Source organism: Delphinapterus leucas, chromosome 7, assembly GCF_059928025.1.
Source record: "Delphinapterus leucas isolate spDelLeu-1000000601 "Yukka" chromosome 7, BTC_Dleu_Yukka2, whole genome shotgun sequence".
NCBI classification, from domain to species: Eukaryota; Metazoa; Chordata; class Mammalia; order Artiodactyla; family Monodontidae; genus Delphinapterus; species Delphinapterus leucas.
Window position 1 is genome coordinate 15,304,621 of NC_143135.1, and position 27,252 is coordinate 15,331,872.

Here is a 27,252-nt window from a genome sequence, read left to right on the forward strand (position 1 = left end):
TTAAGTCCCTTCCAGCCTTTGCAGAGGTGACCCGCTTGACCCACACCCGACCCTCTGAATGAGCAGGCGGAGAATATCAATTCACCTTACAGAGGCAATGGAGGTGCTCAGAGAGGTTGAGCAACTTGCCCAAGGTCACACAGTGGAGCAGAACTGGACTGGGACTCAGGTCTTCCTCCAAATCACACTGGGGTGGGTAAGAGGTTAATCAAGCTCACCTGGACCACTGGCTTCTGTTCTCACCTTTGGCATCTCTAAAGCCTTCCTGGAATCAAGGAGAATCAGGATGTCTCCCTCACTAACCTCTTTCAACTCTATCATGGCCTCTTCACCCCCACGATTGAAGCTTTAGTTCAGGGCCACATCCTCTCCACCCTGCACTGCCCTGGATCGTTCCAGCAGCCTCTCAACCAGCCTCCCTAACTGTGCCTCATCTTCCTCTAAACACCAGTAGTGCAAAACCTTGGCTGCACATTGGAATCACCTGGGGAGCTTTAAAATATACTAATACTTCTCCATAAGTTACACATAAAGCAACAGTAATCAAAACAGCATGGTACTGGCATAAGGATAGATATATGGACCAGTGGAATAGAACTGAGAATCCAGAAATAAACCAACGGATTTTCAGCAAGAGTGCCAAGATTATTCAATGGGGAAAAACAGTCTCTTCAACAGTGGTCCTGGAGTAACTGGATATCCACGGGCCAAAGAATGAAGTTGGACCCCTACCTCACACCATGTACAAAAATTAACTCAAAATGAATCAATGACCTAAAACTCTTAGAAGAAAACACAGAGTTAAATCTTTATGACCTTGGATTTGGCAATGGATTCTTAGCTATGACACCAAAAGTACAAGCAACAAAAGGAAAAACAGATAAGTAGGTACAGGCTTTGCTGTGGTGGCAGCCAGGCCTCCTTCACCACCACCCACCCCCACCAGCCACCTGCTTCCCACTGTCAGATCTCAGCAGGAGGACAATCTAGAGGCCTCCTAAAAATTGCCCTCAGTCATTTGCTCAGCCTGCTATAGAGGGCTGGCTGGGGAGACAAAAACATCAAGGGATTCCCCTTTCTGCCTGACCTCCAAACTCCATGCAAGGCTGGGTGGAGAACGCAGGAGCAGTGCAACCATGGGAGCTGTGGGCTGTCACTGCAGGCATGTGGGGTGCTCTGGGGACACATGGGGACCACCATGAATGCCATGGGGTGATGCTGTGAGTTCCTGGGGGGTGCTTCACGAATGCCTTAGGTGGCTCTATGGGCACCATGGGGAGCCACTGTAGTGCTGTGGGGAGTCCCTATGGACACACACAGGGCACCTCTGTAGGTGTGGAGGGGTGCCTTTGCGGGCGCTGTGGGTGCCGTGGGTAGCTATGGTAAACACACTATCCTTAGGGCAGGAGCCCCATGTTTGGATCCTAACCTTGCTGCGTTTTAGAGGTGAACTCTGGAATAATTTACCACTTTTCTGAACCCCAGTTTTCCTCACTTAAAAAGAGCTTATTAATCCCTGCCTCTTGGGGTGTGGGGGGGATCAGGGATTACCTACAGAAAGGGCCCGGGAAAGATCACGAGGAGTGAAGTGTAAACCATGGGATAAAGGCTCAGGGAGAACTGTTCACACCCGAGATGGCCCCATGCCCCAGGGGTGTCAGAACAGAGAGCTGACACAACCCAGGCCCTTCATCTCAGGCCTTTTTTAGACCATGCACAGAGAGAGGTATGTGTCTCCAGGGTAACCCCACTGTGTGGTCACAAACACCCAGCTTTCACATCCCAAGAGCCTGCGCCTCTTCAAGGAGGTCACCTTGGGAGGCTCCCCACATTATTCCAGGGGGCTGCCCTGGTTCAAAACACACAGGATCATCTCGCCGGTGATTTCCTGGCCCTCATAACCACCTGGGGGGGTGGGGTGTGCATGCTGTTTGCCCATTTTATAGATAAGAAAACTGAGACTCTGGGCAATCAAAGCACTCACTCGGAGTCAAACAGCTACTGAAGGGCAGAGCTTCGACTCAGCCTCCACCAGCCCCCAACAAACATTTCCCGCAACAGCTCACGCCTGTCTGCCCGTCGCTGACACTCATCTCTGGGTTCTCCCTGTGACTCTATAATTTCTGTTTCCTGACTAACAACAGGGGCCAGGCAAAATTACTCTGCTCCCTCAGCAGCCCTGCTGAAGGTAAACCAAGAAAAACGGCCCCCTTGCTGCTTTTTTCTGTACTTAAAGAGATTCTTTCCTCCCGTCTGAGGCCCACGGCTTCCCCTGATGGAGAAACATCCCGAGGAAGTTAAGCTTTTTCTGACTCGCTTCAGTGCCTTCTCCTGATTAAGAAAACCTGGGGGGATCCAGGCTCTGTGATAAGGTGATAGCTTCCTGCAGGGACCAGGGCGGCTGCTGCCAGGAGGCTTACAATGAAGATTATGGCCCAGGAGGCTGGCAGACCAGGGTGAGCTGTGGGACACAGAGGCTGTCGAGGGAGTGAGAGAAGCCCCCCAGGCCCCGGCCTCGCTGCTCCTCTGCCACTGACCTCTTGGATGGGCCTTGACATGGCCCTGTTTTATCTGCTGCTAGGACCTGGCCACCCTGCATTGGACTCCAGCCTAAAATAATCCCGGCCGGCCAGGGGGCACATCCAAAGTTAAGAGGATGAGCTTGGAGACCAGGTGAATATCAGATCAGTGAGTCAGAAAGTGGCCGGTGCTTCCCAGCCACGGGCACCAGAGGCAGCTGAAATCGCAAACACCATCAGGCGGCTGGGCGCAGCACTTTAACCTGGGTACACGCCATCCACCCTCACAGCAGCCCCAGGAGGGGGAAGGCCGGTGGAGGGGGTCTGTAGGGAGGGATGGTGTGGGGAGATTTCTTCAGCCCCCTCATCTCATCTTCTCCCCAAAACAACCCCATGAATAAGTGTGATGTTCCCATTTCAGAGATCAGAAAATCAAGACTCAACAGAGATTTTATGAAGAGCCCAAAGTTTAAGAAAAAAAATTCTAGGAAAGAACTCACTTCCATGTCTTTTTCAGGAAATGAATTTCAGAGAGGTGATTTGGCTTCAAGGATTTTTTTAACCTTAAGATTCAAGTCATAGAGCTGGTAAGCAAAATGCACAAGAATGCTTGGGTAGTTCAGGGAGGGGCTTCAAGTAAGCCACATTACTTACTGCTGTGTGACCTTGAGCAAGTCACTTAACTTCTCTGAGGCCTGGTTTTCTCTTCCCTGAAATGGAGGTGATAACAGGGCTGTTGGTAGAGGGATTGAACATAGCCCTCCACTTGGCACAGAGAAGCCCTCAGTCAGTGTTGCTTAATCTGACTCTTCTGATCAGTTGGGACTCAAACACGGTCGCATCTGCACCTCAGACCCTGTGGTCTTTCCCCTGAGGCTCTGAGTCATCCTTTGATCAAGACTGCCAATCAAACCTCCTCAGAGCTTTCAAACCCCCTCTCCTCTCCACAGCCATGCCCAAGCCCCACCTCCATCTCTGCCTCCCAGCTGCCCCCAAATCTGCCCTTCCCCCAGCTCAGCCCTGGTCTTGGGACCTCAGCAACTGAGGACCTGCGGGCTGGAACAGAGATTCAAGTCACTGCTGCCCCACTTTACAGATGCGAAAATGAGGCCCAATGAGGGAAATGGCTTGTAAGGGCTCTTGAGGCACAATGGTGCCACAGACTGGGCCAGAGGACAGATATCCTGGCTCCTCATTCAGGAACCTTCCCTGAGGCGACCCAGCCCGTCACCAGTCCTGGGATTGTGGGCAGCCCAAGAAGCTCCCAGAGCCCAAGAAGCAGACCAAGGCTTCTCCGTTCCCAATTCCGTCATGGAATTTGGTGATTGGTCCTAGTCCTTGTGGATTTGAACTTTATCCAAAAAGACAGTCCTGGAATGGGGGAGGGGATGGGGTGAGGGAAGGGCTGGAAATCACCCCAGGAAGGTATTTCCTTCCCACAATCCCAAGACCATGGTGGGTGTGGAGGAAGGGGAGGCGTGGCAGGGGTCCTTGACAGAGGCGGGACCCTCCGTGATCCCCCCAGGAGCTCTGCTTTCCCTTGGAGGGCTCACTCTCTCCAGCCCTTCAACCCTCACTTCCTGGATCGACTCAGGACCCAGCATAACCTTCGGCCCTGTCAGTGGGGTGGCACCCAGTCTGGTGAGACCCCATCGGCCTCTGTCTCCTCACCCCTCACCTTCGCTCCCCAGCCCTGAGCAAACATCTGGGGGTGAGGACAAGAGAAAAGCCGCCCTTTGCCTGCCCTGCCCTCCAGCACGAGCTGAGAGCTTTCTCACTCAGAAATGGAGAGTCTGGAGGGGCTGGGAGGAGAGAGAAGATTAGACCCTCTTATTTGAATACGTTAAGATCCACACTCCCATGTCGCCAATCATACCTCTTTCAACTGTTGTCTTTTCCTTTCAGGGATGTCAAGATTCTCTTGAAGTCTCTTTCTGATGGTAGCTTCAGGATAAACTCTAGAAGGAAAAGAGGGAGAAATACATTTTAAAAAAGCAAGTGTGGGGGGCATGTGGCTTCTGGGGGCCACTTCGTCCAGATGTGCACCCGCTCCCTCCTCCCATCTCTGAAGGTGCAGAAGCCACAGGCCCCGTGGCCAGAAAGACAGAAGCAAGCACCCAGCCCCACAGAGGGTCCCAGGATGGCATCCGCAGAGCCTAGGGACTGGGGCATATTTTCAGTCTTCCAAAATCAGGAAGCCTGCACAACGTCCCTGTGATGAGACAGAGCGTGCCGTAACCACAGCGACACATTGTATCACTTTGCTTCTAGCTAGAATAGTATCATCTTGGTGTGGGAACTCCATTTTCCTCAGGCAGAAAAAAGGCTTTCTGAGTCATTTTGAAAATGCAAAAGCGAATTAATCATTGCCTAATGAATGCAGGATTTGGGGCAGACGGAGATTTTCAAGATCTGGTATCCGTGAAGAGATAAGTAATATGTGGAGAAATCTTTGGTGGTGAGAAAAGCAGCTCAGCCCCAGAGTGCAGGGGTGAGAAGTCCAGCCTCTCCCCCGACCCCTGCCTCCTCTCTGTCAGTTTGACAAAGAGTCCCCAGGTCACGGGAGAAGGATCAAATTCACCATGTCCAGGCCACATACCTGTCAGCCAAGGCTTAGGCCGGTCCCAGGGGACTAGCTTGTTCACAAACCCAGCTGAGTAACAAAAGGGCAAAACTTCACAGCGGAGTGGGAGTGGGGAGGGCTAAGCACCCCCATCCTTCCCTTCCCAACAACCTGGCGGCACAGAAGAAGCCCTGATCAACTTTCATATTGTCTCAAATGACAATGACAATAATCCCGATGCCCTCAACAATTCCATGAGAAAGTATGGCCACTTTAGAGATAAGGACCATGGTGAATTCAGAGGCATTAACTCACCCAAGGTCTTACCACTGAAAAGGGGCAGGGCCAGGGCTACACTCAGGTCCATGGGAAGTCAAGTCCCTTGCAAGTGCATCTCCATGGTGGGAGAGGAGCAATCAGGAGAGCAATGAGTTCAAGGTCGACTCTGTAGATCCCAACACCAGTGCCCCCTGGGCACATAAGAAGTTCTCAGAACTCCCTGCTAACTGATGGGGAACAGGGCTTGGCCAGAGGACGTGATCTCGTTTTATTTAGCTATCTCTGCCTCAGACGTCCACCCAGGCAGTGTCAGCCCAAGGGACCTCAAGTGTCATGGGCCAGACTAAGGCTAGTCAGAGGAATTCATGATACATATACACATCCATATACATATACAGCCATATCCGTATCCATAAACATGCATATACATATGGATATGGATGAATATAATATAATATAATTTTCATTTTTAACTATAAAAGTGAAAGTTTTTCCATACTCGTTCATTCTATTTAACAGATAAACCCACTGCAAAATCTTTGTAATATGACGTTGTAGGCTATATTACATGTAATCACACGTGTGTACATGTGTGCATAAGCATGTGCCCATGGGGGCCCACAAGCAGACAGTGGCAATTTTTCACACAAATGGGATCTTACCTCGCATGTTCTACAACCCCAGTTATCAGTGATACCATGTCTACCTCTACGAGTGAGCATACATGCATCTTCTGGAGTCTTTTTCACAGCTGCACAGTATCCCATGGGAAGTGTGGACCACAATGTACTCACCTCTCCCACCATGGATACGTGGATATTTCCATCTCTGGCCATTACCACTTTGCGGCAACGGTCCCCTCGGTGCCCACATTTCTGTGTGGAAAAGTTCATGCAGTTCCAAAGCCCGGATGCCCCGAAGCGGGACCGCCGGGCAGAGGCTCTGCACACATCACATTTGGCAAACTGCCTTCCCCAAATACTGGATCAACTCCCCTCAAATAGCAGGGCAGGAGCCCCTTTGCTTGAATGCAAATTTGAACCCAGGGTTCAGCCTACAGAGTTGCTTTTCTGCTCCCCTCCTGGTGGCCTGGGAGGTCGCATCCCCTGGATGAGGGAGGGGTTTATTTCTTGGCTCACACAGAGGTCCACCCCTCCACTTCCCCCAGAGCATCTCCCAGTTCCTGGCCCACCTGAGCCGGGAACTACATTTACGGGCTCAGAACTGATAATGAGCTTTTATGAGCTCTGGGGACCGCGAAGAACACGTATTAATGTCAAGTGTGCCTGTCAGCCACGCAGCCTGGGAGAATGTTACACATTAACAAAATTAAAGGCTGCAGCCACGCCGGGGAAGGAGCTGAAGGCTGCACATCTGGCAGTGTGGGAAAGACCCGTCAATAACAAAATTACTTTTCAGGCTTCGCACTCCCGAGCCTGAAGCTGTCTCCCATCTTCGATGGAATTCTGCCTTCCTGCAGACTAAGAGGAGATTGGTTTATTACCAGCCTGCCGGGAGAGGCAAAATCCAGCACTAATCCTAATTCCCATTTAAGCAGATCTACATTGTGTGAGGAAAACCAGCTGCGCTCGGAATTTCTTCCCCCTTTCCCCTGAGATCTCATTCCAGCCCCCTCCTCTCCGTGGGGGAGGGAGGTCACTACAGATGTTAGGCCCGGAGCCCTCCCAGGAGGGGGGAAAAGAATCCCGAGGTTTAGGGCCAAGACGGGAACTGGGGCTGGGTGACAAGAGGCAGCGTTGAAAGGTGGTGGGCTGGGTGATGGTGGTCGCCGTTGACCCGGCTGTCTTGTGCCGTGGAAGGGAGAGGCCCCCATTGTTCTGGCCCCAGACCTGCTCTTGCTTTTGTACAAAGATCCCCGCCGCCCCCAGGTTGGAAGTGGCACAGGTTGGGATCCTGAGTCCAACTCTAACTAGCTTTGTGACCTTGAGCAAATGACCTTCCTATTCTGTGCTCAACTCCTCACCTGGGAAACAGGGTTAACAACAGCTGATGCCTCCTAAGAGGCTGTGAGGATTACGTGAGGAACGTATACACAGGACTTAGCCGAGAGCCTGGCACACGATACCCTATTTCTTGAATGTAAGACTCCGTGGGTTATAATCGTACCATTATTATACAGACTTCTAAGAAAAAGAAAACACTGCCTGTTATGACATGTCACTTTTTGTATGATGCATCCTGGTTTTAGAGACCTTAAAATATATATATTTTTTAAAAGTGTGCCTTAGAATCCATGAAATATATAGTAAGAGCTTAATCAGTGGTACTTAGTGATATTGGCCAGGTGCGCCCATTTTGCAAGGTCTAGTTCAAAGCTTAGATCTTCTTCCTCCTCTTCTTTCTTCCAATCAAAGCAAATCTGCACTGGGTGGGGATACCAGCCCTCAATTTATAAGGAAAATTCTGATAGCCACTTCAGTATCCTGGATAGGACCCGGATGAGAGACTTAAATATCTACCCTGATGATTCCTACTCTAGAACAGAGCACCCCTGTGTAACGGGACACCCAGATCAAAGACTCTTCACTCTTCTCCCAGTCAATGTTTCTCTACCATCCCATGTCTCCCAAATCATCCCTGCCTCTCCATCCTCACTGCCCCTGCCAGCCCCGCCTGGGCTCAGCCTGATCGTTGCCTATCTGCTTGCTGCAAACAAGCTCCTGCTGGACTGCCAGCCTGCAGCTGTCCCTTCCAACCTGCCCTCTCCTTTGCTGTCAGACTGAGTCCATAAATGTCTTTCTCTCCTGCTTCAGTGGGTTCCCTGGCCTGCCTTTGCCTATACACAGGGCCTTTTATCATCTGATCCCCAGTTGCCTTTTCAGGCCCATCTTCAGGTCCTCGCAATATGCACAGACCCAACAGTTAAGCTGAACTCACCTGGACTCACACGCCCCACCAACACACTCAGCCCGAACTCGCTGCTGTTCACTCTGCCTGGAAGTCCGTTCTTCCTTTCCTAACCCTGAACTGCAGCCCCACACACACTCCTCAAATCACCTGGCAAACTCCTACCCATCCTGTAAAACCTTCCTTCGATATCTCCTCTGAGAAACCTTCCCAGACTTCCACAGCCATGATTAATCACTGTTCTCTGGGCTCTATGAGTTCCTGAAAGATGGCAATGATGTCTCAATTCCTGACTCAGATAATAATAGTGGGATGAATGGATAGTTGCTATGATAGATAGATGGATGGGTAGAGAATGGATCTATACAAGAACGGAATGGTAGAAGAGAAAAAGAGGAGCTAGGCTGTAGTTGGTTGCAGGGATGGATGAATAATTGAAGGGATAGAAAGATGAATGAATGGATACATGCATGGATGCATGCAGAAATGGATGGATAAATGAATGCAAGCATGCATGGATGCATGAAGCAGAAATGGATGGATGGATGGATGGATGGATGGAGAAATGGAGAAATGAACAGGACAGTTGGAAGGTGAATGTATCTGTAAAAGAATGGGTTAAATGAAGAGTGGGAAAGCAAAACCAGGTTAACAGAGATAAGAGAGGGAACAAATGACTCTCAGCTACTTGTATAATTTTCTCTGGACCCCGAGAAGCTGAGCCTCTTGCATCTATGAATGGACTTTGCTTTAGTCCTTTACGGATCCTAGCAGAGGCCACTCAGTCAAACACTGTCAGCCCCCAGCTCCACCCCATTTCAACACTCGCTCTAGCTGTGGAGCTACAAGTTGAGTCCTCAGGAAGGAGGGGTCAGAATTACCTCTTGCCTTGGCCTTGGCTGACGCAAGCGGTGAAGCACAGTGCCACAAGGAGACCAAAGTTTCCCTGTGTCTGAGTCAAGTCCCGGTCTGAGGGGCAGTTGGTTTGCCAGCTGTGTGCAGTAGGCCTGGGACAGGCCAACTGCTGATGGAAGTTCCATGCTCCCCTGAAAAGATGCCATTTGGAAGAACCCTAAAATGGCTGGAGGGTCAGGGTAGGTAGACAGTATAGCAGCGTTTGGATGGTCACCTGTTAGTGGGCTTTGGTGGGGACGAATCCCCCACTAGAGCCTGCTGCCTCTTTGCAATGTGCAGCAGGGTAGGTGGTAGGTGGGAGCCCTCCGCATCAAATGGCAGTAAGCACTGTGGTCAAGAGACCAGGCTTTCCTATTCCACAGGCCGGGGTTTGAATCTCGGCTAGGCCAGCTGCCACCCGTGGAGCCTTGGGAAAGTTCCTTAACCCACTAAACCTCAGGTTATTCACCTGCGAAGTACGGGCCATCACAGTCCTACCTCACTGGCCTGAGCTGCGGATTAGATGAGCTAACGGATTATAAGTGATTCCCACAGTGCTCAGCCCAGAATTGGCCCTTGGAGGCCACAGGAATTATGTAAAGTAGAACCTGCTGGTACTCTCTGTAAAAAGGGTAGTGGCCATGATCAATGGTTCCAAGTCATACTCCTCAGGACCCTTCCCTCTCTCCCTTAGGGGTCTACATTCAGAACAGATGGAGTGTACACCCCATATATACATCCTACCACTTAATTCACAACAGCTGGACTTTCTGATCGTTTATATATTAAGTTTCCACATGATGTTGAAGGTGACTGATTTAGAGCCTCTTGATATCCTAGAATCCCAAGTCAGTAGGATTTCAGAGGAGGTGGAGAGCTGGGAAGGCTTCCTGGAAGAGGCAGCAAGGAAAGGAGAGAGGGAGGAAGGTGATCAGCTCAATGATGAGCCTCTTCCTGGCTAGCTCCTGCTAGAAATCTCTCCCCAACCCCCCTCCACTCTAGCCACCCAAAGTGGACCAGCCATCCTTCTGAGTTCTGTGACCAAAAGGACTCTTGGTCTTGTGCCACAAGAAGCGGCAGCAGCGTCCTCAGCGAGTCCCAGAAGCCGGCTCAGCCTCGGGCCCCTCTCCCCACACTGATGCCAGGCCACAGGATCCAGGCTGGGCCACTGCCAGCCTGATGCATCGCTTGTTGACGGATAAAAGCTCTGCAGTTTACGGCTCCAAAGCAAAGCTGGGGCTTTGTTTTGCTTTGTTTTAAATTAGCAAAGCAGGGGGTGGGGGGGGGGGAGAGGGAGAGGAGCCAAGGCTTATTCAGGACGAGCTCCTGCTGCGTCCTGCATCTCAGCGATCCCCTGGGCAGCCCTTAATGAAGCCGCCTGAGCGCATCGTGCCTCTGCCTTGTCTCTCCACCTGCACTTGTCTGGCTGGGGGAGTCAGAGCACTTCCCAGTGCCGCCCGCCCTGTCACTCAGCCCCATCACCCTCTGTTCCCATAATGAGTCCCTGAATGAGCCTGTTAACTGTGCCCCAGGGTCACAATGGGGCTGAAGGGGGAGCCATGACAGCCTCAGAAAGACTGGGATTTATGATTTACTTTTGCTCTGGGAGTGGAGGGCCACTCCCTACCTGTCGTTGGGCACAGCGCAGTGGGTGCTGGCACTGCTAGCAAGGGCCCCGGAGGGTCTGCCCGATGGGCGAGGGACTCCCAATCTGAGCCCATTGGCTCTTGGTGGCTTGGGGAGGGTGAAAGGGCCCAGAAGAGAGATGGACCAACCCCATAAATTAACATGTGAAGCTGTTTATTCTCAATGCAACTGTCATTAGTGAACATCTCCTCTGCACCTGCCGGCAGGTCTGGAGCTTTTCTGCACATGCCAGCCAGGGTCTCCACTGCCCTCCCCCATAGGATGCATACAACAGACGCCACCGCCAAGATGCTCTACGGAGCAGGAAGGAGAACTGGGGAGACCCCCTGTCACCAGTGGGCATTGCCCTGCATCTGCTCACCCTCTTTCCTGTCTGGAAGCACGTTTTTGGTACCTGAGGAGGGTAAGGACAAGGGCTACGCATACACTGGAGCTGACTTTACTTCTGATCTTCACTCCTCTTCCTCCCACACTGCAAGAACAATATTACCAGTCTTCCCATTTTACAGATGAGGAAAGTGAGCCTGAGCCACAGCATTTTTATGTAATTAAACATCGGTTTAGTTCATGGGGAAAGGGAAACAGAATCAACAGCAGTGTCTGCTAAGGAAGGCTCACTCGTTCTCACAAGGAGATGGGGCTCCAGCAGACCTGTCAGGCAAGTGCCCAGCATTTGGTCCCAGAGGGACCCGGAAGCCCTAATCGTTTAAGGGACTTATCTCTGAAGATGTAGCCTGGCTTGCCTGGCCTTTGTTCATCTGTGTGAACAAAGAAATGAAAGATGTGAGCCCCACAACTCTTGTACCAAGTGGCCAGCATTCTCCTCTTCACTAGCAAAGGAAGGAAGTGATGCTCAGAGAGGTCAAGCATCTTGTCTGCAGTGACAGAGCTGGACCAGGCAGAGGGAGGACCAGAACCCACCATTTTGTCTGCAGCCAAAGCGTTGGATCCACTTCGCCTGAGTCCAGCCTGCATTAGGCTAACCCCATAGTGTCTGTCCTTCCAACAATGCATCTGAGAGGTTCTCAGGCCATTGGGCTGTTCAAACAAAGATACCTGGTGTTTCAAAGCCTTCAAGAACAATCCAGCACTTCTAGCACAGGGTTCAAGAAGAGCTAAGTCTGTCTCAGTGCTGAAGCTGACTTTGGCACAAAATGTATCTCAATACACTGCAGACCTTGAACTCAACGGGGATCCGCTGTGCAGTCAGTCATACACCTACGGGAACGCCTGTGAGAGGATATTCTGCCTCTGAGAGAAGCAGTATTAAAAAGCCACACAACAGTAATAGAGATGTTTGCAAACTGGCTGCCCTGCCGCTAGCAAGGAAACCAAAAGCTGAGAACTCATCACTAAAGGGCCAACCCCACAGCCAACCACAGCTCTCCTCCGCAACGCGGGGCTATTAATTCAGACTTTATAACCCACAGGGCTGCAGTGGAATCTGGGCAAAGGGCACCCCAACTCCTTGTAATTCTTCCCTGCTCAAGTCCCTGTAAATATATTCCAATGTAGAAAAGCGTCTGCGGGAGGGAAGACGGCAGATCTATTAGCATTTTGATGGGTTTTCCCAACACATGGAACAAGAGAGCTTTAAAATTCACAGCCCAGAGATTAATCCTTCCATCACATCTCTCCCTCCACAGCTGGAAGTGGCCAAGGACTTTTTACCCCTTTCAGACCTTGATTAGGATAGAAAGTTAGGAACTCAGAGAGCTCAGTCTTCAGAGTCCTACAGAGAAGAGACAGCTGGGTTTTCTAGACCAAGTGTATAGAGCCCTCCAAACACAATTAAACGGCAGAATCAGGGATGGGGGAGGTGGAAGGCCGTGACACTGTGCGGGGGTTGGGAGCTTCTCTGACTCAACAGAAGAACACGGCCAGTTCCGGAGAGGAGCCCTGCTTGTTCCAACAGCAAGGTTCGCCTTTTGTAACTGACAAAGGCCAGGCTTCTTAACATCCCTGTTCGCTCACTCGACAAGCATCTTGGAAGAATCACCATGTGCCACATATTGGGTGCTTGAGAGAGAAGGATCAGGAAGACATTTCAGCTCAACAAATCCCTGACCTCAAGAAACTCAGTCTAGGGGCTTCCCTGGTGGCGCAGTGGTTAAGAATCAGCCTGCCAATGCAAGGGACGCGGGTTCGAGCCCAGGTCCGGGAAGATCCCACATGCCATGGAGCAACTGAGCCCATGCGCCACAACTACTGAGCCTGTGCTCTAGCGCCTGCAAGCCACAAATACTGGGCCCACGTGCCACAACTACTGAAGCCTGTGTGCCTAGAGCCCGTGCTCTGCAACAAGAGAAGCCACGACAATGAGAAGCCAGCACACAGCAATGAAGAGTAGCCCCCGCTCGCCGCAACTAGAGAAAGCCCGTGTGCAGCAACGAAGACCCAATGCAGCCAAAAATAAAAACAAATAAATAAATTAAAAAAAAAAAAAAGAAACTCAGTCTAGATGGGGAGAGAGAGAGAGAGAGAGAGAGAGAGAGAGAGGGAAATGGACGAACACAATAAAATGCAGCAGGCGACTGAGATCAACGCAGTTGTCCTGGGACCTCGAGATGGCAGGGGATGGGGGCACCTCAATTAAGCTGGGCTGAAGAGCTGGTCACACCCTTGGGGGATCCTGGTCCTTCCTCAAAACTTTCTTTGGAAAATGAATGTGATGGAATATTAAGTGTAGAAGGCAAGGTGTGTAGTTTTCTAGTGTATGATCAGAAAGAAGATATAGATACCGCTAAGGTAAATGATAAGCAAACTTTCAACATCATACTGGAGCACGGTTTAGCAGACTCACCCAAGGGGTCATTATCTAGGGGATTCTAGAGAAATGTAACTTTGACTCATGGGAGGTGACAGGTGAATTTGTAGATTTGTTTTGGCCCGGTAGAAAAGATAGCCCAACGGTTAGGATTAACCTGTGTGTATACAATCCAGCCATCTTCCAGTTCTCTTCCTCCCATGCCTACGTAACCGCTGTTTCTCTCATCTCCAGCTTAGCCAATGAGCATCTCCTGTTGGCTTCCTCGTTCACGAGTCAAATCAGTCTCTGACCTATGTTCATTCTAGATGTACATGTGATTCTATAGGATTTATAATTTTTTGAAACGTATACTTTGACAGTACATGCCCAATTACACACACACACACACACAATGCACAGGGATAAAAATGGAAAAAACTACAGCAAAATGTTACCAATGAGTATCTTTAGGTAGCTGGCGTTTGTATACAAGTGACTTTTATAATCAGAAAAAAAGTGATAAACATTAGTTTTTAAATGAAGAAACACACACCCATGTAAGATTCCCCAGACTAACAGTTAATACCAGTTGCTTGCTTATCCCATCTGTCAAAGTGGGTGGGGCTCTAAGCACTTAAGAGCACCACCTCGTCAAGGCGTCGCCATCATCACACCACGCCACGCGAAAGGCACCGTTACTCTCCCCATTCTACAGATGAGGAAATGGAATCACGTAGTTAGCCTCCGATCACAGATCTCCACAGTAAGAGCTACGATCTGAACCCCAGGCAGCCTGGCCCTACAGGCTGCCTGCTTAACCACCCTGCCAGACGCCTGCCTCCCAAGTGGAAAAGGAAGAAATAAACACATCTGCCGGGCTGCCAGGGTCAGGCTTGGAGAAGACCGTGTTCCCACCCCCTCCCAGAGTACAGTGTGCTGGGAAGCCAAGCGCGAGCCTCGCCAGCCTTGAATTGAATTCACATGTGTCTCTCCTCTCCCACACTTGCAGGCAGGGACCTGCTCTTCTCCATTCTTGAACCTCCCATCAGGCTGGGATTGGACCCCAGTGGATGCTCAGCAAATGTCTCAGAGCACCTCACTCCCTGCTCTGATAGCATACTCCATTCAGGGACTCTAAAAGCCAGCCTCTAATTAATAGTTCACTCCATCTCTCTCTTTGCCCACACAGGCACTACAGACCGGTTTATTACCTAGATCATAAAGCAAAGCGCAGCCTGGCTTCAGCAAAGAGGGGTTTCGGTGTGTTGGAAAGGACCCCAACCTAGGAACCTGGAGGACATGGGCCCTCCCTTTAAATCACTGTGTGACCTTGGGCAAGTCACCAAGCGTCTCTGGGCCATCACCTCCCCTTTAAAATGGGCAGGGGGACCCACTGTGCTATGATGGCCCAGATGTTTTGCCAGCATCAATCTCACTTTCGCTGCCGGGGTGTTTTATATGCAGCAGGCGTGGAGCCCGCACCACAGACCCACACCTATTGATTCTCACTAAAGCTCTTCACGTGGCAGGTCACTGCTGGTTAAATCTGTGTGGAAAATAGGTTTTGAGGGAGGAGTACCTTGTGATCTGGAAAACCAAATTGGGGTGGAGGGCTGCAAAAGGGGGAGTGGGGAGAGAGAGATGCTTCATCTCAATAGGGCTCTTGAGAGCCCCTACACATCACCCCATCTATGGGTTCATTCTGGTCGCAATTTATTTATTTTTATTTTGGGGTCATATCCGCTTGCAGAGGCAGGCACGATTGTTTGGGTAAACACTGTTTCAAAAGATTCCAAATAGAAAGCTTCATTTTCCTTGATTTAACAATAAATATCCATCCAGCCTCTACCTATGACTGTGAGGAAGGCAGGAGACAGAATAACCGTCAGCCACTAAGTAAGCGTCAATATTGAAAGACGCATCTCTAGGTGATTAATTAGGATCAGTGGCCAAAAGAAACACAGGACAGCCCTCTTATAAAAACGGGAAAGGATACTGCCAATGAAAATGATTCTAGCAGACGTGCCTCCTTCTGATTCCTGGGTGAGTTACTGCCCCTTTCGGGGTCTCAGTTTCATTCTCTATCACCTAATGGCCTGCGATTCTCAGAATGGGTTTCCCAGGGGTTCCTCAGGAGACACCCAAATGGAGGGGGAGGGGCGGAGGGGGGACCAGCCCCCAATGCCTGCTTCAACAGGGCAGCTCCCTTTTGAGTTATTCTGGAGACACCGAGGCTCCATGGTGAACTTTCTTTGAGGTCTGTGACTACAAGTAAGTTGAATGTCACTGGGCTAAGTCATCACAGCTTCTTTCAGATTGATCCCAGCACCCTGTCTCTTAATCACTGCCTGAAGTCACTGCGTATACTGCCCCAGACAGCCACAAGATATCACGCCGGAAGGGGGCTTGGGGGAGCAGCTGGTCCTCTCCTTCATTTTACAATGAGTGACTGAGGCCCAGAGAGGGTAAGGGACTTACCCAAGGTTCATAATGAGTTTGTAAGTAGAGCAGGATTAAAACTCAGACTCCCGTCTTGAAATGCTATGTCTTTCCACTCCACCTTGGCACCACTGGGCCACGTAGGACAGCATGCTTTGATGGTAAAAGCTTAGTGCGAGGGCAGGTCACTGCCCAGTTACAGACCCAGCTGTGCCACTGATCGACTGTGTGACACTCAGCCTCCCAGGCTCCTGTCTCACCATCCTTAAAACAGGAATGATTTTCATACATAACCCGTAGGGCTGTCGCAAGGATTCAGCAAGACAGTATATGTCATGTATTCTCAATAAATTCTAGCTCTCTTAGGGCCAGAACCTGGGGCGGGGACAGGCACACAAAATAAAGTGGATCCTTCTGATGGGCTTGGTGCAGGAAGCATAAGGTCCTAGTGTCCACAGCCCCTCCTCCATCAGCAGCAGCAAACTGACCACCACCCCTGTTTCCCTGGTCACCTCTACTGGGGACACCGAGAGGAAGAGGAATGGGACCCAGTGAGACGCTATCACATTGTGTCTCTCCAAAGTCAAGAACGAATCATCCTCTTGAACTTTCTAGTTTCTCCTGACCCCATGTTAATTTCTAGCTCCAAATAAAATGATGTATCTTCAGTATCAGGAAAAGGCTGAAGAGTTATTTCAGGTTGGCACACGGTCCGCCTGATGAGATCGGATCCACTCATTTGCGGAGTCGGGGAAATCAAGATGCGGGAAGAGCCTCGTCTCAGACCATCTGAGATACTGCAGAAGAAAACGATGATCTCTTTAAAAGTAAAACTGGCAGCTCTGCCTCTGTTGTGAGGGAGGAACCAAGGCCCAGAGAGGTTGAGTGATTTGGCCCATGTCACACAGCCATAGAGGCCTTTGATAAAAGAGACAGAGTGAGAGCCAGATCTCCTGACCTCATGGCTCTGCTGGCACTTGGAGGGGCCGGGGGGGGGGGGGCAAGAGATGGGAGGGGAGTTTGAGTGTGAAAATGACTATTCATAACTCTGAGTGTAAGTAGCTGTGAGAGCGTGAGCCTCTGAGGGAGAGGGAAAAGGCTGTGGGGCATCTGACGTGCCACCTGCCCTTGGGCTGTGAGCGGATCAGTGTGAACAGGTGTAAGCAAGAGGGCTGTGAGCGGGGAGTGAGTGAATGAGTGAGAGGAAATCCGAGTGCTGGAGAGAGAACAAGAGGAGGAAAAACATTTGGGCCGTTTTCAAATTCCCACAGTCAAATAAATCAAAACAGATTGTTCTGAGACAAAGAGGCCATTTCAAACCACATCCTTTACACCAAAATAGACCCTCCGTGGTCCACGTGACGCTTTCTCACAACCAATAATAACGGCGACAGCAATGTTCACAGTCATAGTTAGGATTCTTGAGCGGCCATGATGAGCAGGTGTGATCAATGCCCACTTTCCAGATCAGGCCACTGAGGCTTGGAGAGGGTAAGTCACGTGGTCCCTACACCTCCCTGCCCGGGTGATTCCCGGAATCAGGAAGCCTGGTGCACAGCGGAGATGCAACCAGCAAGTGTCACCTGGAGGCGCCAGATGTTCCTGAGAACTGTCCCCTTGAGGCAGGGCCACTCTGGCTGCTGCAAGCAGTATGGAGAAGCAAGGCACCAAGGAGCAAGCAGGGAGTGAAGACGGAATGTTCCTAGCTGCCCCACGGGGCAAAGCAGATGCCCGTCTGTGCAGGAGTGCCTGGCGCCATGATGGTCACTATTAGCTACTAAGGAACTGTGCCCATCGCCTCACCTGGACGCCTGGCCCTGACCAGCCAGAGGAAGGCCCTGCCCTTCCATGCCAGCTGGGGCCCGATGCACAGGACTGGGCCAGAGAGGAGGGCACCTCCAGGGCTCCAGAGAACAGGTCTCCCATCTCCCACCTCAACCTCAGCAAAGGGAACTTGGGTCCAGGCGGCCACGTCTCAGTAACCGCCGAGTCTCCGCTGCCGGTGGGCCTGAGGGGACAGCACCAGGCCTGCTGTGGGGAGGAGGCAAGTGTAGCTCTGCCAAAGCAGCCACGGCCACCAGGCACGCCGTGCGTTTTCTCCTCGTAAACTAGTCCCAACCCCCAAACAACCCTATGACGTGCTGTCACTCTCCTCGCTTCACAAATAAGTAAACCGAGGCTCGGAGAGACTAAATCACTCGCCCAAGGTCTCCAAAACTGCAAGGGTACGCACAGTCCGCACTGAACCCAGCCTGACAAGGAGACCTTGCTCCTTCTACCTCATCCATCACTCACCCGCAAAGCCCTTCTCTCTGACGGAGGTTGGGAGTCCCAGAGCGCAGCGTTTTGTTACGAGTTTCAAAGGCAAATCCCAACAAACAACCCGAAACAGAAGGGGAGAGAGGTGTGCACTCTCCCAAGGGGGCAGCCGCTGCTCACCCCCTGCCTGCTGTTGCCACGTAGGGGCCTATTTGTCAAGGAAGGAAGAAATCTAGAGTTTTATGCTACATCTCTTTTTCAACTGGTTAGAATCCTCTGTTTTGTTAACAGAATTTAAAATTTTGAAATATATATACACAAAAGTACATAGGTCTGAAATGTACAACTCCATGAATAGTCACAAACTGGACACACCTGTGAAACCACCAAGCAGAATAAGAAAAGAAAGAGACCAGCACCCAGAAGCCCCTCATGCTTCCTTCTGGGCCCTCCCCAACCTCTGCCCAAACGGAATCACTATCGTGACTTTTAACACCATAGCTTCACTTCGCCGACTCTGAACTTTATATAAGTAGAATCATTCTGTGTAGATAGAATTCTGTATAAATAGAATCATTCGCCTTCACCTCTGCTGTCTTTTGCTCAACATCAGGGTTCTGAGATTCCCCCCAGATTGCCATCAGCAGCTGGGGCTCATTCATTCTCTGCTGTGTGGTACTCCCGTATCCATTCTACCACGTATAGACATTTGGGTTGTTTCCAGGCCTCTCATAGAGAATGAAGCTACGGACATTCTTACACATGCCTCTTGGGGAGCACATGTACGCTTCTCTGTTGGAAAGAGTGGAATTGTTGGGTCATACGGTATGTGTATGTCTTAGTTACATTTCCCAACGTTTTAATGTTCGGTCAGTTTCACGTTTTAAACATTGTGCACATTAAACAAAATGCATCTGTAGCTTGGATCTGGCCTGCAGGCCACCACGTTGCACCTTTGGCCTGTGTGCTTCATTCATTTTAGCCACTGGCCAGACCATCTTGCTTGGTGCCTCACAAATTCATATGATACAGTGGGGAAAATACTCATAATCCCCTCCACCAAACTGCTGAGTGAATGAGGCCTCAGTAGCTATCAATGGCTGTCCTTCCGTGAGTGCTTCTCCATGACAGCGGTCCCCAGCCTTTGTGGCACCAGGGACCGGTTTCGTGGAAGACAATTTTTTCCACAGATAGTGTCGGGGGGATGGTTCAGGCGGTGATGCGAGCGACGGGGAGCGGTGGGTAGCGGCAGGTGCAGCTTCGCTCGCTCGCCCGTCGCTCACCTCCTGCTGTGCGTCCCGATTCCTAACAGGCTACGGGCCGGTACTGGTCCACGGCCTGGGGGTTGGGGACCCCTGCTCTAAGAGGACGAAATTACATTGAAATCACTTGAGCAGTCTCTTCAAAATACACATGCCCAGCACTGCACTAGTACCAACCAGACTTCCTGAGGATGTGGACAGCCAAGCATGATTATTTTGAAATGTAGCCCAATTAAGAACCACTGTCTGAGGTCATAGAGCACAAAGCCAGTGACGGCGGAGCGCCCAGGTTCCCAGTGGCTAGGCTCTACCTAGCACCCCAGGGTTCCCCAAATCTACCCTGTGGGCTAGCACTGCACCCTCCTGCAACTGTAACAGACATCAATAATTGATCTTGGCACTCCTTCCTGCTGAGCCCGAATTACCCAGCCTCATCTACCTTTCATCAGGCCCTACCAATTGATCAGGGTTGGCATTTGAGATGAAATGCATTTGCCACACCTGCTATTCAGTGTTGGCCCCCGGAAACCCTTGCCATTTTCTCAAGTGGCTCAGCCTTCTTATTCCCAGGATGGGTAAGAAACAGAGAAAGGACCAAACCCAAGCCTGGCCCCATTCTTTAGCTTATTTGACTCTGATTCCCACGCCAACCCTACGATGCTTGCCTTGACGATAATGTATGTCTGCCCTGGGGTGTTTTTGTTGGTTTGGGGTTTTGTCTACAGGTTTTATGGGTGGCAAACAAGCCCAGAGAGGGCTAGTGTCTTGCCCCAGGGGAACTTGAACCATCTCCCCATTTCTAATTCAGGGCTCTTTCACTCTACTCCAGGGGGCCTCTCACAACCCGTTAGGAACTACTAGAAAAGCCAGAAACACGATGGTAACCTCATTCATCTCAAACCAATCACATCTGGTTCACTTCTCCCCGCTGAGCAGTAAACAGTGGAGACAGCACCCAGGCTGGCTGCAGGCTGGGATCTCAGCTCAGACAAGGCCGCGGCCAAGAGCTGGTGAGAAGTCATTCTCACGCTGATCCCTGGGCTCTAAGAAAGAGATTTTCCTTAATGAGGCTGAGATTGGTGATCCGACATCACTAAAAATTGCCCTTTTCCAAAGCGATTATCCACACAAACCCAGGGAGGGGCTCCAACGTGGAGGTGCTTCCAGCAGCAGCCCAGGGGGGGGCCTCTGTGGTCCCGCCGCTTTCTGTCTTTATTAACATTTGCAGAAAAACTCACAGTGTGTTTTGAGGCAAATGAAAACCAAGCAATGTCATTTTCTTCCCTCAACCAGGCCGCAGGGCTCCTCCTTGCCCTTCTCTCCTCACTCATACTAGAATTTTTTTCTTAAGCTCAAAAAACGAAAAGTTCCCTGACATCTGCAAATCTGCCTTTCAAGGTCATTTTTAGCCAAAGGTGCCCGAAACTGAGTTCATCGGATTGTGTTACAACGGCTCTCCTCCCTCGGGAACAGCTGTATCTGCACCTCCAAGTCTTTGCCTTCTATGGGGATTTGGGGCTTCCGGGGGCGGCAGAGGAAGGCACCCAGCCTGCCCGTCCACATCCACGTCCATGTCCACATCCACATCAGGAAGTGAAGGCAAGACCAGAAACGGCTGCAGCGTTTGGGAGATTTCTGGCTACTCCCAGAGGGCGCAGGACTAACGCAACGGGAAAAAGGACCCAAGGGCAGCTCAAAATGTGAGGAGTTCCTATTCCTGCACACACTTCTCTCCAAACTTCTGGGGACTTGTGTTCATGGCGGGGGTCCGACTCGGTTACTCAGCCTCCCACCAACCTGCACTGCTGTTACCTAGTTTCACGTGGAACGGAAAGAAGTATCAAGGCTTTACCAGCCCGAGGTCACACATGCCAGAAAGTGGCAGGGCCAGAATCCACCCATGATGGCCTGACCCCAGGCCCGGGCTCTAACCACTGCCCCATGAGGCTCTCTTCCCATTACCTACTGAACTGACCAGAATGCACTTTGCCCTAATCCCGTCCCCCCTCCTCCCAAAGATACAGTCATCTGCTGCCTTCAACAACACGCTTATTTCCAGCAAGGCTCTGGGTGACACCTCAAGGCCCAGGTTCAGGGCCCAGCAAAACCCATCCAAGTGCACACATGTGTACGCGTACATGCGACATCAACTCCTGAATTCCTTGTTGGGGGGAAAAAGTGCTGCTTCTGTTCACAGCCTCCTGTTAACTGGCAGGAGAGACAAGACTACAGATGTGAGCTAGGAAGATGGCCCGCCACTCCTCATGGCGGGGCTCTTAAGGACAATGTTCTCTCAAGAACCTCTAGGTACCGAGGCAAAGACAGTCTCAGAGAATCAGGCGGCATCAGGAGTGTGAGGGCCGGGAGCCCCGCCAGGACCCGGCAAGAAAGCATCTCTGGCAAAGGGTAACTTTGTATGGCAGGGAAGGAGGGCGATGTGGGTACTGGAGAGGCTGTGACCCCATCACTCTCTGTGTGGTAGCAGTACCAAGCCTGAGTCACCCACATAAGGGGCAGGGGATCCTCCAGGTGAGACCAAGAGAGCAGAAGCTCCGCGTCCTCAGAAGGAGGGGCCGAGGGGGCCTGAGACTTGGGAGAAGCTTGGGAGGTGAGAAGAGTAAGCGAGAGGGCCCAGCCTGAGTCAGGGACCCAGGAGAGAGCTCCTCCTGGTGGGTATGGCTCAGGGGCTTCAAGACCGGAAAACACTGCTGTGCAGTACTGGACTGGATGGTTACACACCCTCTGGATGTACCACCCTCCACCTCAAGTCTTCAGTAAAAGTCTAGTACAGTCATCCCTCGAGACTAATTACAGGGCCTCCATGGATAGCAAAATCCACTGATGCTCAAGTCCCTCATATAAAATGGTATAGTAGGGGCTTCCCTGGTGGCGCAGTGGTTAAGAATCCGCCTGTCAATTCAGGGGACACGGGTTCGAGCCCTGGTCCGGGAAGATCCCACATGCCGCGGAGTAACTAAGCCCGTGCGTCACAACTACTGAGCCTGCGTGCCTAGAGCCCGTGCTCTGCAACAAGAGAAGCCACCGCAACGAGAAGCCCGTGCACCGCAACGAAAAGTAGCCCCCGCTCGCCGCAACTAGAGAAAGGCCGCATGCCGCAGTGAAGACCCAACGCAGCCAAACGTAAATAAATTTATTTTTAAAAAATGGTGTAGTATTTGCATATAACTTACACCCATCCTCCTGTATCCTTGGCATCTCCAGATGACTTATAACACCTACTACAATGTAAATGCTATGTAAATAGTTGCTGGAGTGTGGCAAATTCAAGTTTTGCTTTTTTGGAACTTTCTGAAATTTTTATTTATTTTTTTTTTTTAATTTATTTTTATTTATTTATTTATTTATTTATTTTTGGCTGTGTTGGGTCTTCGTTTCGTGCGAGGGCTCTCTCTAGTTGCGGCAAGCGGGGGCCACTCTTCATCGCGGTGCGGGGGCCACTCTTCATCCCGGTGCACAGGCCTTTCACTATCGCGGCCTCTCTCGTTGCGGGGCAAAGGCTCCAGACGCGCAGGCTCAGTAGTTGTGGCTCACGGGCCCAGTTGCTCCACGGCATGTGGGATCTTCCCAGACCAGGGCTCGAATCCATGTACCCTGCATTGGCAGGCAGACTCTCAACCACTGCGCCACCAGGGAAACCCTGAAATTTTTATTTTTGAATATTTTCAATCCGCAGTTGGTTGAATCCACCAATGCAAAATCTGTGGATGCTGAGGGCTGTCTGGACACACGATGGAAGAAAGAAAGAATGAACGAACGCCTACACCAAGCAACACCAGGAGCTCCTTTTCTGCATTCAACAGGTGTCCCAGGCAAAGATCCCCTTACAATGGAAAAGGTGTGGCCTTGCAATGTTTCAGAAAAACCCTCCCAGTTTCCCACATCCCTCCAACCAACGGGGTGATCTATGGAATTCCATAATCTCAGCACCTCAGGTCTCCCTTCCATAAAACAGGGATTAAAAATCTCATCACAATCAGACCGTGGGGCATCAAATGAGATCATACATACGGGTCTGCTGGGTACATGGAACAATTCTGCTGCGCTTCTGTAGAGGAAAGGGAATGAAAGAGAGCCGACGTGGCAGGTCACTCCAAACCCAGGACCCAGTGGGTCCCGCTTGTGCTGTCCCTTTTTCTTCCAGATGAGGAAACTGAGGTTCGATTAGGATAAAAAACTTGCCAAGGTCATGCAGCTTGTGAGGGGCAGAGCCAGGATTTGAACTGTGGGATTCAGAAGTCGGAATTCCCACTTGCTTACGGCCCTACTCGAATGCCACCTGGACTCTACAGCTGCCTTCGGAACTCCTTCTCGAAGAACATTTAACTTTAATCCCGTACATTCCTCCCCAGCAGACACGCACACAACTTTATTTAAATATATTATCATTATCATTGTTTGGCCAAAAAGATTCCTTATCGGTGAGATCTTTTTCTCTTTGCACACAAACACACACACGTACCTCTCCAGCAGGTTTGAATAGATCTTTGTGAGTGGTAGGGCTACTTAGCAACAAAATTTGCCCGTTATATCAATTCAATTACATAGCAACCACTTTTTTAAGAGCATATTTATTTGAGCTTACTGTGCGGCGAATCATCAGACATTTTCTTTCTTCAAACTCTTTTGGGAAGAGAAAATGATCAAGTGAAAGGGAGGAAATGTTATGCATATCATCCCAGCTATTGAGAATAATGCTGATGGATTTTCCTCTCGCACTTTTAATTTACTTAATACCCCCGCTTCCATGAACAACCACGCCTCGGCTTCCTGAGCGCTTGTCTCCAGAGGGTTCAAGGCTTTCCGGTTGCAGTCCCCACTGCAGACTCTAAAGGGAGGTTCTAGAGTCATGGGACAAGCAGCCCCACTCCCCAGCGTGTGGGCGCGATGTCAGCGGTCCTCCATGGACACGAGCACTAGTTGGAGCCCAAACGGGGTTCGGCTCCAGTTTCTGGCTCTCTGGACTCCCAGTCCAGGGCTCTCCCCATCTCTTCAGCTGGGGACGGTAAGGACAGCAACTCAGGGGTTGAGTCTAGTCTGCGGTCCAGCCCTCTTGGTGACCCTGCCCTGCTCCCCCAAATCCTAGGCCTCCTTGAGCCCATCAGGCTCTGAGCTTGGCCCCCGTTGTCCCCATTTGGTCTCTGGGCTCAGAGGAGGGAAGGGTCCCCGGGGACAGCCACCACCTGTGGCCCCAGCGCTATCCCCTCTGCAGCGCCAAAACTTCATCTCCTCAGCCTTCCAGAACCTGCAGGCAGTGCCCTCAGAGGTCGCTCTGTTTGCCTTGGCTCCACAGCCTGCTTCCCCAGCAAGAAGCCGCTAGAAAGGAAAATAAAACAACAACAAAAAGCCTTTTGATCTGCCAACGGACGTCCCCGTCCAACCCTGTAGGAAGGTGGAAACCACCCTCTGTAGTGACTTGCTGGCCTCCCTCTCACAAGTGTTCTCCAAAGGCCCCCAGGGTCTTTCAGAGACCCCACCTAGCCCAGGCTCCTGGACCCCATGAGATGAAAGGGTCAAAACGACATCTGTGGGGACCAAGTGGGGATGGGCAGGGGGCAGGAAGAGGCCAGAGAGGACCAAGCAACTATGGGAGAGAGAAGATGGCCACTGACCCAGCTGGCCACTCCACAGTAGGTGGTCTCCACAGATTGTCTGCTGGGTGGAGCGGCAAGAAAGAGGTGTGTTCCAGAAAAGCAATTCAGTTTGCCCGTAGGGAATCAGGCAAAAACATCATGGCTGTCCACGCAGGGATATACTAGTCATCCATCACAAGAGGACGTGGTAAGTAAATGACACGTGAGCTGTGCCTCTCCCCTACACGGTGGTCCACCCTGGAGACCCCCTACAGCTTCAGGGGACAGTTCCGCTCACTCTGGTAGCCCCTACACAAGCACCTCCTTCAGTCTCTTGGCTTGAAGGCAGCCTGGAAGCTTCCAGAAGTTGATGTCCCCAGGAGCAACCCTCAACCAATGAGAGACGGAAGTCAGTGACCACTCGCTGGGTCGATTCTGAGGTGTGCTTCACACAGTCCCTGGGAGGGTCCTCAGTGGAACAGGGCCCCAGGTGCCCACAGCGGGAGGCTGCTCATTAGGGCATCTTTCGTTGGCTCCCCTCCCCTCCCTGCTCACTCACCTCTCTGGAACCAACCTCATCATATATAAACTCTGCGTACCCAGATCCATGCTCAGGGTCTGTTTTTGGAGACCCCCAACTAAACCAAGGCAGAGGTGTACGTGCTAAGACGGAACAATTGAGAAAATGCAAGATGCAGAGTTGAAGGGATGGAACGCCGCAGGGTATGTAGGAATGGCAGGCACCATGTACACAGCTGTGCTCATTTACTGGGAGAACAACTCTGCAGAGACGGGGCTGCTCACACTGGTGGTCTCTCGGTGAGGAGACCGGCTTAAGGCTCAGTTTCCATTGAATACGCTTTTGATCTATTTCCGTATCCTCTTACTATGTTTACTCTGATTATTTTTTCCTTAGGTCTTTCACCAGTAAAAAGTGATTCATTTCAAAGAGCTTGTGATAACTCCTGGAAAATCAAATAAATGAACTACGGAGAGGGAGAAAATCCCAGAATCGATAATCCTCCTCACTTCCTAGAACGCTCCCACTTCCTTCTCACCTCCTCATACCCCTGGCCTCCCTCTGAGCCCGCATGCAGGACAATAGGTCCCAATTCCCTTAGGGGTTAGACAGCTGCCATTGAACAGGGGATTAAGGACTGGAGGGGAGCAAAGGGCCAGGTGAGAGGCCTCCAAGACCCCAGATTCTGATTTTCTCCCACTCTGGCTGTTAAGACATGGACTGGCTCCAACAGGGAAGACCCTGGTGTCCCACAGAGGAGCAGAGCCAGGGAACAGACCATGTAATGCTGGAGAGCAGGCTTGGGGTTCAGACCTCCTGAGTCTTTAAAGAGATGATTAAATTAAAATGAGGCTTTTAGGGCAATCTGACTAATGCCCTTATAAGAAGAGATTTGGACCCCCAGGGGACACCAGAGGTTCATGTGCACAGAGGAAAAACCCTGTGAGAACAGTAAGAAGGCAGCCTTCTGCAAACTAGGAAGAGACCTCAGAAGAAACCAAGTCTGCCAACACCTTGATCATGAGCTTCTAGCCTCCAAAACTGTGAGAAAATAAAACTGATAAGAATTAACTTATTTAGTCCTCACAACAACCCAATAAATTAGGTATTATTTTTAGTCCCATTTTATGGACGAGAAAATGATGAACGGAGAGGTTGAGTAACTTGCCCAAGGCTACGGAGCTGGTGAGTCGTAGAGCTGGAACCGTAAACCATTCTATTGGATGAGATTAGACTCGTTAAGTGCCTGGCACACTGAAAGTGATCAATAATGTCCGCTGTGCTCATTACCCAAGACAGCCTGAAAAAGACTGGTCTACAAAGGGAAAAATGGAGGGAGGCATTTTGTGAGCACCTGCCAGGTGCCTGGGATGGATGAGCAAAGACAGACAGGGTCCCTGCCCTCCAGGGGTTACGCTAGAGCGGGGGAGATGGAAGTTAAATAATCACACAGACAAGTCAACAATTGCCCAATCGTGACTAACTCCTGTTAGGGAGGGGATGGTGGAGCAATCAGAGCCAAAAAGTGGGAAATTTGTCCCACTTGGGAGTCCAGGAGGGCTTCTTGGAGGAGGTGATGGGATCCAAAGGATGAAGAGGAGTTGGGTAGTTAAAGAGGGAGGGAAAGCATTGCAGGGATGAGGGAAGAGCATGCAGAGCAGA

General features: G+C 50.9%; 1 protein-coding gene across 1 annotated transcript in view; it reads right to left on the bottom strand.

Moving 5' to 3' along the window:
• Nucleotides 1-27,252, bottom strand: part of TSPAN18 (tetraspanin 18) — a 182,209-nt gene that overhangs the window by 144,428 nt on the left and 10,529 nt on the right. The window contains exon 2 of the mRNA XM_022592188.3: nt 4,396-4,477. The gene's annotated coding sequence lies outside the window, so the exon portion shown is untranslated. The remainder of the gene's footprint in view (nt 1-4,395; nt 4,478-27,252) is intronic.